Source organism: Eretmochelys imbricata, chromosome 1, assembly GCF_965152235.1.
Source record: "Eretmochelys imbricata isolate rEreImb1 chromosome 1, rEreImb1.hap1, whole genome shotgun sequence".
Classification (NCBI taxonomy): Eukaryota; Metazoa; Chordata; order Testudines; family Cheloniidae; genus Eretmochelys; species Eretmochelys imbricata.
In genome coordinates this window covers 85,881,533-85,897,131 of record NC_135572.1, presented here as the reverse complement: position 1 = coordinate 85,897,131, position 15,599 = coordinate 85,881,533, and positions in this window count along the sequence as shown.

The window sequence follows — 15,599 nt, the reverse complement described above, 5'->3', positions numbered from 1 at the left end:
CCCAATTCAGAGATTTTAGTCATACTAGTGTTAATGAACTTGACCATCTCTAGTGGTGGCAATATGTAGATCGCATCCATTTATTTCTACCTCAGAGCTATCCGTGGAGCCTGGAAATCATAGAATCATAGAATCATAGAATCATAGAATATCAGGATTGGAAGGGACCCCTGAAGGTCATCTAGTCCAACCCCCTTCTCGAAGCAGGACCAATTCCCAGTTAAATCATCCCAGCCAGGGCTTTGTCAAGCCTGACCTTAAAAACCTCTAAGGAAGGAGATTCTACCACCTCCCTAGGTAATGCATTCCAGTGTTTCACCACCCTCTTAGTGAAAAAGTTTTTCCTAATATCCAATCTAAACCTCCCCCACTGCAACTTGAGACCATTACTCCTCGTTCTGTCATCTGCTACCACTGAGAACAGTCTAGAGCCATCCTCTTTTGGAACCCCCTCTCAGGTAGTTGAAAGCAGCTATCAAATCCCCCCTCATTCTTCTCTTCTGCAGGCTAAACAATCCCAGCTCCCTCAGCCTCTCCTCATAAGTCATGTGTTCTAGACCCCTAATCATTTTTGTTGCCCTTCGCTGGACTCTCTCCAATTTATCCACATCCTTCTTGTAGTGTGGGGCCCAAAACTGAACACAGTACTCCAGATGAGGCTTCACCAATATTGAATAGAGGGGAACGATCACGTCCCTCGATCTGCTCGCTATGCCCCTACTTATACATCCCAAAATGCCATTGGCCTTCTTGGCAACAAGGGCACACTGCTGACTCATATCCAGCTTCTCGTCCACTGTCACCCCTAGGTCCTTTTCCGCAGAACTGCTGCCTAGCCATTGGGTCCCTAGTCTGTAGCGGTGCATTGGATTCTTCCATCCTAAGTGCAGGACCCTGCACTTATCCTTATTGAACCTCATCAGATTTCTTTTGGCCCAATCCTCCAATTTGTCTAGGTCCTTCTGTATCCTATCCCTCCCCTCCAGCGTATCTACCACTCCTCCCAGTTTAGTATCATCCACAAATTTGCTGAGAGTGCAATCCACACCATCCTCCAGATCATTTATGAAGATATTGAACAAAACCGGCCCCAGGACCGACCCCTGGGGCACTCCACTTGATACCGGCTGCCAACTAGACATGGAGCCATTGATCACTACCCGTTGAGCCCGACAATCTAGCCAGCTTTCTACCCACCTTATAGTGCATTCATCCAGCCCATACTTTCTTAACTTGCTGACAAGAATACTGTGGGAGACCGTGTCAAAAGCTTTGCTAAAGTCAAGAAACAATACATCCACTGCTTTCCCTTCATCCACAGAACCAGTAATCTCATCATAAAAGGCGATTAGATTAGTCAGGCATGACCCTCCCTTGGTGAATTCATGCTGGCTGTTCCTGATCACTTTCCTCTCATGCAAGTGCATCAGGATTGATTCTTTGAGGACCTGCTCCATGATTTTTCCAGGGACTGAGGTGAGGCTGACTGGCCTGTAGTTCCCAGGATCCTCCTTCTTCCCTTTTTTAAAGACTGGCACTACATTAGCCTTTTTCCAGTCATCCGGGACTTCCCCGGTTCACCACGAGTTTTCAAAGATAATGGCCAATGGCTCTGCAATCACAGCCGCCAATTCCTTCAGCACTCTCGGATGCAACTCGTCCGGCCCCATGGACTTGTGCACGTCCAGCTTTTCTAAATAGTCCCTAACCACCTCTTTCTCCACAGAGGGCTGGCCATCTCTTCCCCATTTTGTGATGCCCAGCGCAGCAGTCTGGGAGCTGACCTTGTTAGTGAAGACAGAGGCAAAAGAAGCATTGAGTACATTAGCTTTTTCCACATCCTCTGTCACTAGGTTGCCTCCCTCATTCAGTAAGGGGCCCACACTTTCCTTGGCTTTCTTCTTGTTGCCAACATACCTGAAGATACCCTTCTTGTTACTCTTGACATCTCTTGCTAGCTGCAGCTCCAGGTGCGATTTGGCCCTCCTGATATCATTCCTACATGCCCGAGCAATATTTTTATACTCTTCCCTGGTCATATGTCCAACCTTCCACTTCTTGTAAGCTTCTTTTTTATGTTTAAGATCCGCGAGGATTTCACCATTAAGCCAAGCTGGTCGCCTGCCATATTTACTATTCTTTCGACTCATTGGGATGGTTTGTCCCTGTAACCTCAACAGGGATTCCTTGAAATACAGCCAGCTCTCCTGGACTCCTTTTCCCTTCAAGTTAGTCCCCCAGGGGATCCTGGCCATCCGTTCCCTGAGGGAGTCGAAGTCTGCTTTCCTGAAGTCCAGGGTCCGTATCCTGCTGCTTACCTTTCTTCCCTGCATCAGGATCCTGAACTCAACCAACTCATGGTCACTGCCTCCCAGATTCCCATCCACTTTTGCTTCCCCCACTAATTCTACCCGGTTTGTGAGCAGCAGGTCAAGAAAAGCGCCCCCCCCAGTTGGCTCCTTTAGCACTTGTGCCAGGAAATTGTCCCCTACGCTTTCCAAAAACTTCCTGGATTGTCTATGCACCGCTGTATTGCTCTCCCAGCAGATATCAGAAAAATTAAAGTCACCCATGAGAATCAGGGCATGCGATCTAGTAGCTTCTGTGAGCTGCCGGAAGAAAGCCTCATCTACCTCATCCCCCTGGTCCGGTGGTCTATAGCAGACTCCCACCACTACATCACTCTTGTTGCACACACTTCTAAACTTAATCCAGAGACACTCAGGTTTTTCTACAGTTTCGTACCGGAGCTCTGAGCAGTCATAATGCTCCCTTACATACAGTGCTACTCCCCCACCTTTTCTGCCCTGCCTGTCCTTCCTGAACAGTTTATAACCATCCATGACAGTACTCCAGTCATGTGAGTTATCCCACCAAGTCTCTGTTATTCCAATCACGTCATAGTTCCTTGACATCACCAGGACCTCCAGTTCTCCCTGCTTGTTTCCAAGGCTTTGTGCATTTGTTTATAAGCACTTGAGATAACCTGTTGATTGCCCCTCATTCTCAGTATGAGGCAGGAGCCCTCCCCTCACAGACATTCCTGCCTGAGCTTCCTCCCGGTATCCCGCTTTCCCACTTACCTCAGGGCTTTGGTCTCCTTCCCCCGGTGAACCTAGTTTAAAGCCCTCCTCACTAGGTTAGCCAGCCTGCTGGCAAAGATGCTCTTCCCTCTCTTCGTAAGATGGAGCCCGTCTCTGCCCAGCACTCCTCCTTCATGGAACACCATCCCGTGGTCAAAGAATCCAAAGCCTTCTCTCCGACACCACCTGCGTAGCCATTCGTTGACTTCCACGATTCGACGGTCCCTACCCAGGCCTTTTCCTTCCACGGGGAGGATGGACGAGAACACCACTTGCGCCTCGAACTCCTTTGCACTTAGACCAAGAATATGACATGAAACTGAATTTGAGAAAAATGAAAATGGTGTGGAAAGTGATGTATATTAAAGAAGTTTCAATATGTGCCACACTTGCCACATCTAATCTCCAGTTGTCAAGTCTGTCCTTCTGGATTCTGTTTCTAGAAATCCTAATAGTGACAGGTGCTAAAGATGCTGTCAAACACAGATCAGGCCACAATGATCCACACTTTTGTGATGCCAAGCTTCATTACTGAAATCTGTTGTATCTGTTGTGATAGACCCACGCCAGTTGGGCAAAGCAGAGTAGTCGAAGGCAGACATACTGGCCTCTGGATAAGCAGTTTCTGTTCCCTGACTGCTGCTCTAGGCTAATGAGAATACCTGACTCCAATTAACCTGCAAAGAGCCAGGTGAGGCCGTTAAGCTAATGTGAACACCTGACTCTAATTAAGGCCCCTCTGAAGGGGCTCAGTTCAATCAGGCTGAGGGAAGTCAGGGAGCCGGAGGAGTGGAAGTGTGGCTGAAGGGCTGGGTAATGAAGACAACCTCAAGCCATTGGAAAGGGAGCCCTAAGGTAAGGATGAAGAAAGTGTTAAGAGAGAGAAGCAGGAGAGCTGTGGGGAAGTGGCCCAGGGAAATGTAGCAACTCTGGCAATGAAAGGTCAGCTGCCAACATCTGCTGCCATTAGGGTTCCTGGGCCGGAACCCAGAGTAGAGGGCGGGCCTGGGTTCCCCCCAAACTGCCATTACACAAACACTTCCTGGGAGGGGAAGACAGGTCCCTGTCAGGACAGGAGGCTGAACTGTTTGGGAATAAGCCCACAACAGAGACTGTGGGAGTTCTCTCACCAACCTCCTTCCTGGCTTACGATGAAAAGGGCTCAGTAGACTGTAATCCTGGTCCTAGAGAGAGAAGGGCTACATGGAGGGTTGCAGTGAGCCTCTGAGGCTAGCATAAACTGCCTGGAAGCGTGGGATCCACAGGGACAAGGTTGGAGCTCTGCCACACTGTGAATAAAGCCATTGACCCTGAAAAGCACCATTTCACTTAAAATGCAGCAATCTCACTTCTTAGCACATGGGCCTCTAACAGCATGTCACCTCAGTGTTTCTCTCTCTGGGTTAGGTCTCTGTGGAACATAGAATTAAATTAAAGGTTTGTTTCTAATGCTCAGAGCCCTACATGGGACTAGATCAGTTCTCTGAGAAACAATCTCCCTCACTGTGACCACAGCTGTTCACAACTGCTACATTCCACTAGGACAACAGAACAGCTACAGGATAAGACTTACTAATAGAGCTGGGCAAAAGCTTTCAGACAAAGAGTTTATGCACCAAAAAATGCAATTTTGTTTGAACAAAAACTATGTGAATTTGATGTAATCACTTCAGCTGGGAAAACAGTTTTCAGGGCCAGCAAACATATGTGTTCCTCCCTTTCTAACGTTTAGACTAGTGGTCAGGGCACTTACCTGAGCTGTCAGAGACTAAGGCCTGGTGTACAATACAGAATTAGGTTGACATAAAGTAATTTCTGTCAACCTAACTCTGTAAGCATCTACACTGAATTGTAGCTCCCACCGATGTAATTCACCCACTACACCAACTTAATAAGTCCACCTCCAGGAGAAACATAGTGCTTAACTAGGTGTATTTAGGTTGACACAGTGTCAGTGTAGACTCTGCGTTGCTTACATTGATGTTTGCCTCTTTTTAGAAACCACCCCACAATGCCCCACACTGGCAATTAAATGGGTGCAAATGCTCCTGGTGAGGATGCACACTGCCAACACAGGAAGTGTAGTACCGATGTGTAAAACTGATTCATTTACTGTAGGTCAACGTAACTTAGGCTGACTTAATTTTGTAGTCTAGACTTGCCCTAAGGCTTGAATCCCCAACTCTTGACCTAAGAGCTTCCTCCTTGCCAGATAAGTGCCCTAACTATCAGTATATAGGTTATTCTGGAGTAGGTTACCCTCAATCTCTCCTGTGGGAGCTGCTCCACCTTGTGTTAAATACATAAATATTATTTTGCCCAGAGAGTAAGAGAGAATAATTCTATAACCTGCGGATTAAGGAACTCAGCTGGGAGGTAGGAGATGTGGATTCAAATCCCTCCTCTGAGACAGGCAGGGAAAAGATATAAATCCATATCTTCTCATGCCCATCCCCAGATGAGTGCCTTAATCACCAGGCTATAGTGTCATGGCCCAATGAACATGTCTGTATTTTTACAAAGTGTAACAGCTTCAACAAAAGAAAATGAGGACAGAATGACCTCTAGCCTGGTAGCCAGGGCACTCACCTAGGAGGGGGGAGATTTGCATTCATGTCCCTGTTTCAGAGTCAGAATTCAATCATGGGTCTCCCCCATTCCAAACAAGTTCCCTAATCCCTATGCTAAAGGTTACAAAGAGGGAAATGAATGAATGCACATAGATGTACATGTGATGGCATGAAATGGGCTTTTCCAAATTTCTGACAAATGTAAAACATTTTCAGAACCAAATCAGATTTTTTCCAACGTTTTGATTTGCTGGCTGAACATAAACAACAACCAAAAAATCAATTATTCCTTCAGCTTTACACTTGCAGAGAACATGGGTGCACTGCATGAGAAAGGATCAGAGTGAAGGTGGGTAAAAGTAGATAATGTGGTTTGAGAATGAAAATGCTGCACCTATGAGGGGGAGAAAGCAGAGATGTGGAAGAAAAGCAATGACATAGTCAATTTTTACTTGTCAAAATGGAACATAAACCTTTCTGTTCAATATTTTATTGCTTACCCTTATAAAAATACCAGAGTGTTCTGCTGTAATTGCTCCAACCCACTGAAGCACCAGTACTGCAAGCATTAGTGTTTAAGAACATTACTTCAAAATTTTGTATTGATTTTTAGGTGAACATAATGAAAGTTGGTTCAAAATTCAGCAAAACTCCCCTCCCTTATCCCTGTGAGACTCGGGGGATTAGTCTCTAGAAATAGGCCTGGACAGTATCACTACAGCAAAGCTATAGTGTTTGGAACTGAAGAGTCCATAACGCCTTTTTATTTAGAAAGGTTGCTCCCTGAATTATGAGTCTAAAGTGAAATCAGTTGCAATTTATACCTACTGACTCTGCTTCAGGACTGGAGATCAATTTCCAGAGTACAGAAATAGTGGCTGAAAGGCTGACTCTCTGTTCTGTGGTGCACTATAAAATGAAAGAGCTATTACACTATCTCTAACTGCAAAAAAAGACAGGCAATAAGATAAATTTGAAGGGGATATGCCTGCTTATAGGCAGTGAGTTTGGGGAAAGGGAGAGATTAGGAAAGAGAGAATTATTTAGGGAAGGATTTTCTACAGCTGAGTTATTAAAAACTTTGGCCATTAATTCAAAATATTAAATAAGGTGAACTTTGTCCAGAAACATTTTGCATAACAAAATATTTTAACTTTTTCAGTTCAATGCAAAACAAAATTAAAGCTCTCTTCTTAATGGAACATTATCTCATTATATTAAATAGATTGACTGAGGTCTATATCACAATTAGGTTGGAAAGCAATAAAATATGTGCCAAATTCAATATCTTGGCTCACTGAAGAGCTTTTGTGAATTTTTAACTCCAATAATAAAACATACGTAAAATATTTTAAGAACGTTAAGAATGGTCATAATGGGTCAGACCAAAGGTTCATCTAGCCCAATATCCTGGCTAACAGCCATTGATGGACTTATGCTCCTTGAATTTATCTAGTTCTTTTTTGAACCTTGTTATAGTGTTGTCCATCACAACATCCTCTGGCAAACAGTTCCACAGACTGACTGCACCGTGTGAAAAAAAAACCTTCCTTTTGTTTGTTTAGAACCTGCTGCCTATTCATTTCATTCGGTGACCCCTAGTTCTTGTGTTATGAGAAGGAGTAAGTAACATTTCCTTATTTACTTTCTCCACAACAGCCATGATTTTATAGACGTCAATATTATCCCCCTTTAGTTGTCTCTTTTCCACGCTGAAAAATCCCAGTTTTATTAATCTCTCCTCATACAAAGAAAAGGAGTACTTGTGGCACCTTAGAGGCTAAAAAATTTATTAGAGCATAAGCTTTCGTGAGCAACAGCTCACTTCATCGGATGCGTGCAGTGGGAAATACAGTGGGGAGATTTATATACATGGAGAACATGAAACAATGGGTGTTACCATGAAGACTGTAACAAGAGTGATCAGGAAAGGTGAGCTATTACTAGCAGGAGAGCGGGGGCAGGGAGGGGAAGTTTTTGTAGTGATAATCAAAGTGGGCCATTTCCAGCACTTGGCAAGAACGTGTTAGGAACAGTGGGGGGAGGGAATAAACATAGGGAAATAGTTTTACTTTGTGTAATGACACATCGACTCCCAGCCTTTATTCAAGCCTAATTGTATCCAGTTTGCAAATTAATTCCAATTCAGCAGTCTCTCATTGGAGTCTGTTTTCGAAGGTTTTTTTGTTGAAGAATTGCCACTTTTAGGTCTGTAATCGAGTGACCAGAGAGATTGAAGTGTTCTCCAACTGGTTTTTGAATGTTATAATTCTTGACGTCTGATTTGTGTCCATTTATCTTTTACATAGCCACTGTCTGGTTTGGCCAATGTACATGGCAGAGGGGCATTGCTGGCACATGATGGCATATATCACATTGGTAGATGCGCAGGTGAACGAGCCTCTGATAGTGTGGCTGATGTGATTAGGCCCTATGATGGTGTCCCCTGAATAGATATGTGGACACAGTTGGCAACGGGCTTTGTTGCAAGGATAGGTTCCTGGGTTAGTGTTTTTGTTTTGTGGTGTGTGGTTGCTGGTGAGTATTTGCTTCAGGTTGGGGGATTGTCCCTAAGCAAGGACTGGCCTGTCCCCCAAGATCTGTGAGTATGATGGGTCGTCCTTCAGGATAGGTTGTAGATCCTTGATGATGCGTTGGAGAGGTTACCTACTACAGGACAGTTCCAACGAAGAAAATAACAGAACACTACTAGCCATCACCTTCAGCCCCCAACTAAAACCTCTCCAATGCATCATCAAGGATCGACAACCTATCCTGAAGGATGACCCATCACTCTCACAGATCTTGCTCTGATAAATTTGTCAGTCTCTAAGGTGCCACAAGTACCCCCTTTCTTTTTACGGATACAGACTAACATAGCTGCTACTCTGAAACCTCTCCGCATACAGAAGCCCTAATAATTTTTGTTGACTTTTTCTGGACCTTTTCCAATTCCAATATCTTTTTTGAGATGGGACGACCACATCTGCACACAGTATTCAAGAGGTGGATATAATATGGATTTATATAGAGGCAGTATGATATTTTCTGTCTTATTATCTATCCCTTTCTTAATGATTCCCAACATTAAGAACATAAGAACATAAGAATGGCCATACTGGGTCAGACCAAAGGTCTGTCCAGCCCAGTATCCTGTCTACTGACAGTGGCCAATGCCAGATGTCCCAGAGGGAGTGAACCTAACAGGTAATGATCAAGTGATCTCTCCTGCCATCCATCTCCACCCTCTGACAAACAGAGACTAGGGACACCATTCCTTACCCATCCTGGCTAATAGCCATTAATGGACTTAACCTCCATGAATTTATCCAGTTCTCTTTTAAACCCTGTTATAGTCCTAGCCTTCACAACCTCCTCAGGCAAGGAGTTCCACAGGTTGATTGTGCGCTGAGTGAAGAAGAACTTCCTTTTATTTGTTTTAAACCTGCTACCCATTAATTTCATTTGGTGGCCTCTAGTTCTTATATTATGGGAACAAGTAAAAAACCTTTTCCTTATTCACTTTCTCCACACCATTCATGATTTTATATATCTCTATAATATCCCCCATTAGTCTCCTCTTTTCCAAGCTGAAAAGTCCTAGCCTCTTTAATCTCTCCTCATATGGGACCCGTTCCAAACCCCTAATCATTTTAGTTGCCCTTTTTTGAACCTTTTCTAATGCCAGTATATCTTTTTTGAAATGAGGGGACCACATCTGTACACAGTATTCAAGATATGGGCGTACCATGGATTTATATAAGGGCAATAAGATATTCTCCATCTTATTCTCTATCCCTTTTTTAATGATTCCTCAGATCCCATTTGCTTTTTTGACTGCCGCTACACACTGTGTGGACGTCTGAACAATGATGCCAAGATCTTTCTCCTGATTAGTTGTAGCTAAATTAGCCCCCATCATATTGTATGTATAGTTGGGGTTATTTTTTCCAATGTGCATTACTTTACATTTATCCACATTAAATTTCATTTGCCATCTTGTTGCCCAATCACTTAGTTTTGTGAGATCTTTTTGAAGTTCTTCACATTCTGTTTGCTTTTTTGACTGACGCTGTACATTGAGTGAATGTCTTCAGAGAGCTATCCACAATGACTCCAAGATCTCTTTCTTGAGTGGCAACGGCTAATTTAGACACCATCATTTTATATGTATAGTCGGGATTATGCTTTCCAATGTGCATTACTTTTCATTTATCAACCTTGAATTTCATCTGCCCAGTCACCCAGTTTTGTGAGAACCTTGTGTAGCTCTTCACAGTCTGCCTGGGATTTAACTATCCTGATTAGTTTTGTATCATCTGCAAATTTTGCCATCTCACTGTTTACCCCTTTTTCCAGATCATTTATTAATATGTTGAATAGGACTGATCCCAGTACAGGCCCTTGGGGGAACCACTATTTACCTCTCTCTTTTATGAAAACTGACCATTTATTCCTACCTTTTGTTTCCTATCATTTAACCAGTCACCAATCCATGAGAGGACCTTTCTTCTTATCCCTTGACAGCTTACTTTGCTTAAGAGCCTTTGGTGAGGAACATTGTCAAAGGCTTTCTGAAAATCTAAGTACACTATATCAGCTGGATTCCCCTTGTCCACATGCTTATTGACCCCCTCAAAGAATTTTAGTAGATTGGTGAGACATGATTTCCCTTTACAAAAATCATGTTGACTCTTCCTTTATCTATGTGTCTGACAATTTTGTTCTTTAGTATAGTTTCAATCAGTTTGCCCGGTATTAAAATCAGGCTTACCAGCCTGTAATTGCTGGGATCACCTATGGAGACCTTTTTAAAAATTGAGTTCACATTAGCGATCTTCCAATCATTTGGTACAGAAGCTGATTTAATGATAGGTTAGAGACTGCAGTTAGTAGTTCTGCAATTTCACATTTAAGTTCCTTCAGAACTCTTGGGTAAATACCATCTTGTCCTGGTGACTTATTACTGTTTAGTTTATCAGTTTGTTCCAAACCCTCCTCTAATGACACCTCACCAAATTTGGGACAATTCCTCAGATTTGTCACCTAAAAAGAATGGCTCAGGTTTGGGATTCTCACTCACAACCTCAGCCATGAAGACTGATGCAAAAAATTCATTTAGTTTCTTCATAATGACCTTATTGTTCTTGAGTGCTCCTTTAGCAGGCTTCCTGCTTCTGATGTACTTAAAAATGTTTTTGCTATTACTTTTTGAGTCTTTGGCTATCTGTTCTTCAAATTCTTTTTTGGCCTTCCTCATTATATTTTTACACTTTATTTGCCAGAGTTTATGCTCCTTTCTATTTTCCTCACTAGGATTTGACTTCCACTTTTTAAAGGATGCCTTTTTGTCTCACTGCTTCTTTTACTTTGTTGTTTAGCAACAGTGGCATTTTTTTTTTGGTTCCCTTACTATGTGTTTTAATTTGGGGTATACATTTAAGTTGAACCTCTATTATAGCGTCTTTAAAAAGTTTCCATGCATTTTGCAGGGATTACACTTTTGTCACTGTACCTTTTAATTTCTGTTTAACTAACTTCCTAATTTTTCAAAAAGAAAAGGAATACTTGTGGCACCTTAGAGACTAACAAATTTATTTGAGCATAAACTTTTGTGAGCTATAGCTCACTTCATCGGATGCATTCAGTGGAAAATACAGTGGGGAGATTTACATACATAGAGAACATGAAACAATGGGTGTTACCATACACACTGTAACCAGAGTGATCACTTAAGGTGAGCTATTACCAGCAGGAGAGCTGGGGGGAAAAATACCTTTTGTAGTGATAATCAAGGTGGGCCATTTCCAGCACTTGACAAGAATGTCTGAGAAATAGTGGGGGATGGGGGGTGGGGATAAACATGGGGAAATAATTTTACTTTGTGTAATGACCCATCCACTCCCAGTCTATACTCAAGCCTAAGTTAATTGTATCCAGTTTGCAAATTAATTCCAATTCAGCAGTCTCTTGTTGGAGTCTGTTTTTGAAGTTTTTTTGTTGAAGTATTGCCACTTTTAGGTCCGTAATCAAGTGACCAGAGAGATTGAAGTGTTCTCCAACTGGTTTTTGAATGTTATAATTCTTGACATCTGATTTGTGTCCATTTATTCTTTTACGTAGACACTGTCCGGTTTGGCCAATGTACGTGGCAGAGGGGGCATTGCTGGCACATGATGGCATATATCATATTGGTAAATGTGCAGGTGAACGAGCCTCTGATATTGTGGCTGATGTGATTAGGCCCTATGATGGTGTCCCCTGAATAGATATGTGGATATATTCCTATGTAGGTAGGAATAGTGGTCAGTAGGTTTCCGGTATAGGGTGGTGTTTATGTGACCATCGCTTATTAGCACCGTAGTGTCCAGGAAGTGGATCTCTTGTGTGGACTGGTCCAGGCTGAGGTTGATGGTGGGATGGAAATTGTTGAAACCATGGTGGAATTCGTCAAGGGCTTCTTTGCCATGGGTCCAGATGATGAAGATGTCATCAATGTAGCGCAAGTAGAGTAGGGGCATTAGGGGACGAGAGCTGAGGAAACATTCTTCTAAGTCAGCCATTAAAATGTTGGCATACTGTGGGGCCATGCGGGTACCCATAGCAGTGCCGCTGATTTGAAGGTATACATTGTCCCCAAATGTGAAATAGTTATGGGTGAGGACAAAGTCACAAAGTTCAGCCATCAGGTTAGCCGTGACATTATTGGGGATATTGTTCCTGATGGTTTGTAGTCCATCTTTGTGTGGAATGTTGGTGTAGAGGGCTTCTACATCCATAGTGGCCAGGATGGTGTTATCAGGAAGATCACCGATGGATTGTAGTTTCCTCAGGAAGTCAGTGGTGTCTCGAAGGTAGCTGGGAGTGCTGGTAGCGTAAGGCCTGAGGAGGGAGTCTACATAGCCAGACAATCCTGCTGTCAGGGTGCCAATGCCTGAGATGATGGAGCGTCCAGGATTTCCAGGTTTATGGATCTTGGGTAGCAGATGGAATACCCCAAGTCAGGGTTCCAGGGGTGTGTCTGTGTGGATTTGTTCTTGTGCTTTTTCAGGGAGTTTCTTGAGCAAATGCTGTAGTTTCTTTACCTACATGCCTCCAGCTTTCATCCAGACCACACCACAAGATCCATTGTGTACAGCCAAGCTCTACAATACAACCACATTTGCTCCAACCCCTCAGACAGAGACAAACACAGACAAGATCTCTATCAAGCATTCTTACAACTACAATACCCACCTGCTGAAGTGAAGAAATAGATTGACAGAGCCAGAAGAGTACCCAGAAGTCACCTACTACAGGACAGGCCCAACAAAGAAAATAACAGAACGCCGGTAGCCATCACTTTCAGCCCCCAGCTAAAACCTCTCCAATGCATCATCAAGGATCTACAACCTATCCTGAAGGACGACCCATCACTCTCACAGATCTTGGGAGACAGGCCAGTCCTTGCTTACAAACAGCCCCCAAACCTGAAGCAAATACTCACCAGCAACCACACACCACCTAACAGAACCACTAACCCAGGAACCTATCCTTGCAACAAAGCCTGTTGCCAACTGTGTCCACATATCTATTCAGGGGACACCATCATAGGGCCTAATCACATCAGCCACACCATCAGAGGCTCGTTCACCAGCACATCTAATTTTTGTGTAGTACCACATTATGAAATTAAATGCTACAGTGTGCTGTTGAAAATAACCCAGCATTAAAATAATAAACTACTTCACTCCTATATTGCAAAAGCATATATAAACACATAATATCAAATCACCCTATCAGACTGAAAAATATAAGAAGGGGAAAAAACAAATACTTAGCATGACTAATATGTTAGCATCACCGTACATGCATAGAATATCTTCCTATTCAATAATATTGATTTATTGCACAGAGATGGTGAAACTGGGCACTTCCAAATTTCTGTGAAAGGGACAAGTTGTCACAGATGCCCTCTTCTTTGAATTTGAATGAGTGTATCCAAATTTCATAGGAAACTTTGGAATGAATCCATGACTGGACAATACTGTAGAATTTTCTGATACCTTACAAGCCACCCACACTAACAATTTCCCTCAGAATTAATTTGCTACTCTTGGGGGCGGGGGTGAAATGGCCATTTTGATAATGTGACTAGACCTTTTGGACATTGTGCTCGCATGATGAAGTCAAGCCATATTCAGTCCCTTCCATCCAGTTCATTATCTCACACTGAGAATTGGAAAGAGAAGTGCTAGTGACTTCAAATTCCAAAGACATGTTTTTTGATTGATAGAACTCCTCTCCATTTTGGTTTATTTATGGAAATCAATGGGCTAGTCACATGCTTAAAGCTAAGCTTGTGCTCAAGTGCTTTGCTGGCTCAAAGCCAGAGGGTTCAGCATCTTGAAGAAGGGACAGATAGGCTAGGTAAATTACTTAAGGTCAAATTGTAATGCTCTGATCCTACTTCCACTTAAATCAATGATAAAAATCTCATGGGCTTCAATCAACCAGGATCACGATGTAAGTGAGCAGCAAAACCAGGAAGAAAATTAAGAGGTCAATTTTACCTCCCACACCTCTCTCCAAATAGATAGAAATACCGTACATATATTATGCTCAAGGCGCTCACCACACAATTTGGATGGATGCTCTAACTAAACCAGAGACGACTCATACTCAGATTTCAGATAATTATATGTAATGCAGCATGCACTAGGTCTGAAGTGTCTGGTAAGTCCCAAATGGCTCAGTCAGTAATTAGCATAGTTTTAACGTTTCAATTAACCATCTGGAATAAAAGGTTCAAATTTTCATTAATTAAATTCATGGAGGATGGCTAGACAGGTCTTTCAAACACAAAACTGTCCTAGAGAAACAGAAAAAGAGACAAGGTGAATACAATGAGATCAACTGTGAGGAAGTTTGAAATACTGAAGAAAAAACATCCAAAGAACACATGGAGGGAAATGACTGGAACTCAGAAAATTTGAGGAAAGCCTTGGATGTGCTAGAGAAGGGCAAATTATATGAGATTATAACGTATTCAGATACCATGCTGATGAGGATGGTATACAAAAAGTCCAAACGTGCTTTCATGCCCTACACATAGAAGGGACCCTCTTCATGCAGATCACACACTTCTCATGTAGAACTAGGAGTTAGCTGCTTCCATGAGGATGTTGCTCCTTGTTTCAGCACTGAAGAAGAAGTCTATCTAGGAGAGAGAGGTTCCATGAGTTTGGAACAGATGCGTCTGACAGGGTTGCCGTGAATCACATGATAACCCACTGCTGCATCCTCAGTCAGGTACAAAAGACAGAAGGGTTTTATTTGGCTATCTCCCCCTTCAGGCAGGACACCACCTGCAGCAGTTTTATTCAGCTACAATAGGCACACCACTAGTAGCAAATCCAGCTAGTAGTCACACTTCAGGTCACTTTCTCTCATAGTAAATAGGGCAGGCGACCAGCTTGGCTTAACGGTGAAATCCTAACAGATCTTAAACATAAAAAAGAAGCTTACAAGAAGTGGAAGACTGGACATATGACCAGGGAAGAGTATAAAAATATTGCTCAGGCATGTAGGAATGAAATCAGGAGGGCCAAATCGTACCTGGAGCTGCAGCTAGCAAGAGATGTCAAGAGAAACAAGAAAGGTTTCTTCAGGTATGTTGGCAACAAAAAGAAAGCCAAGGAAAGTGCGGGCCCCTTACTGAATGAGGGAGGCAACCTAGTGACAGAGGATGTGGAAAAAGCTAATGTACTCAATGCTTTTTTTGCCTCTGTCTTCACTAACAAGGTCAGCTCCCAGACTGCTGCGCTGGGCATCACAAAATGGGGAAGAGATGGCCAGCCCTCTGTGGAGATAGAGGTGGTTAGGGACTATTTAGAAAAGCTGGACGTGCACAAGTCCATGGGGCCGGACGAGTTGCATCCGAGAGTGCTGAAGGAATTGGCGGCTG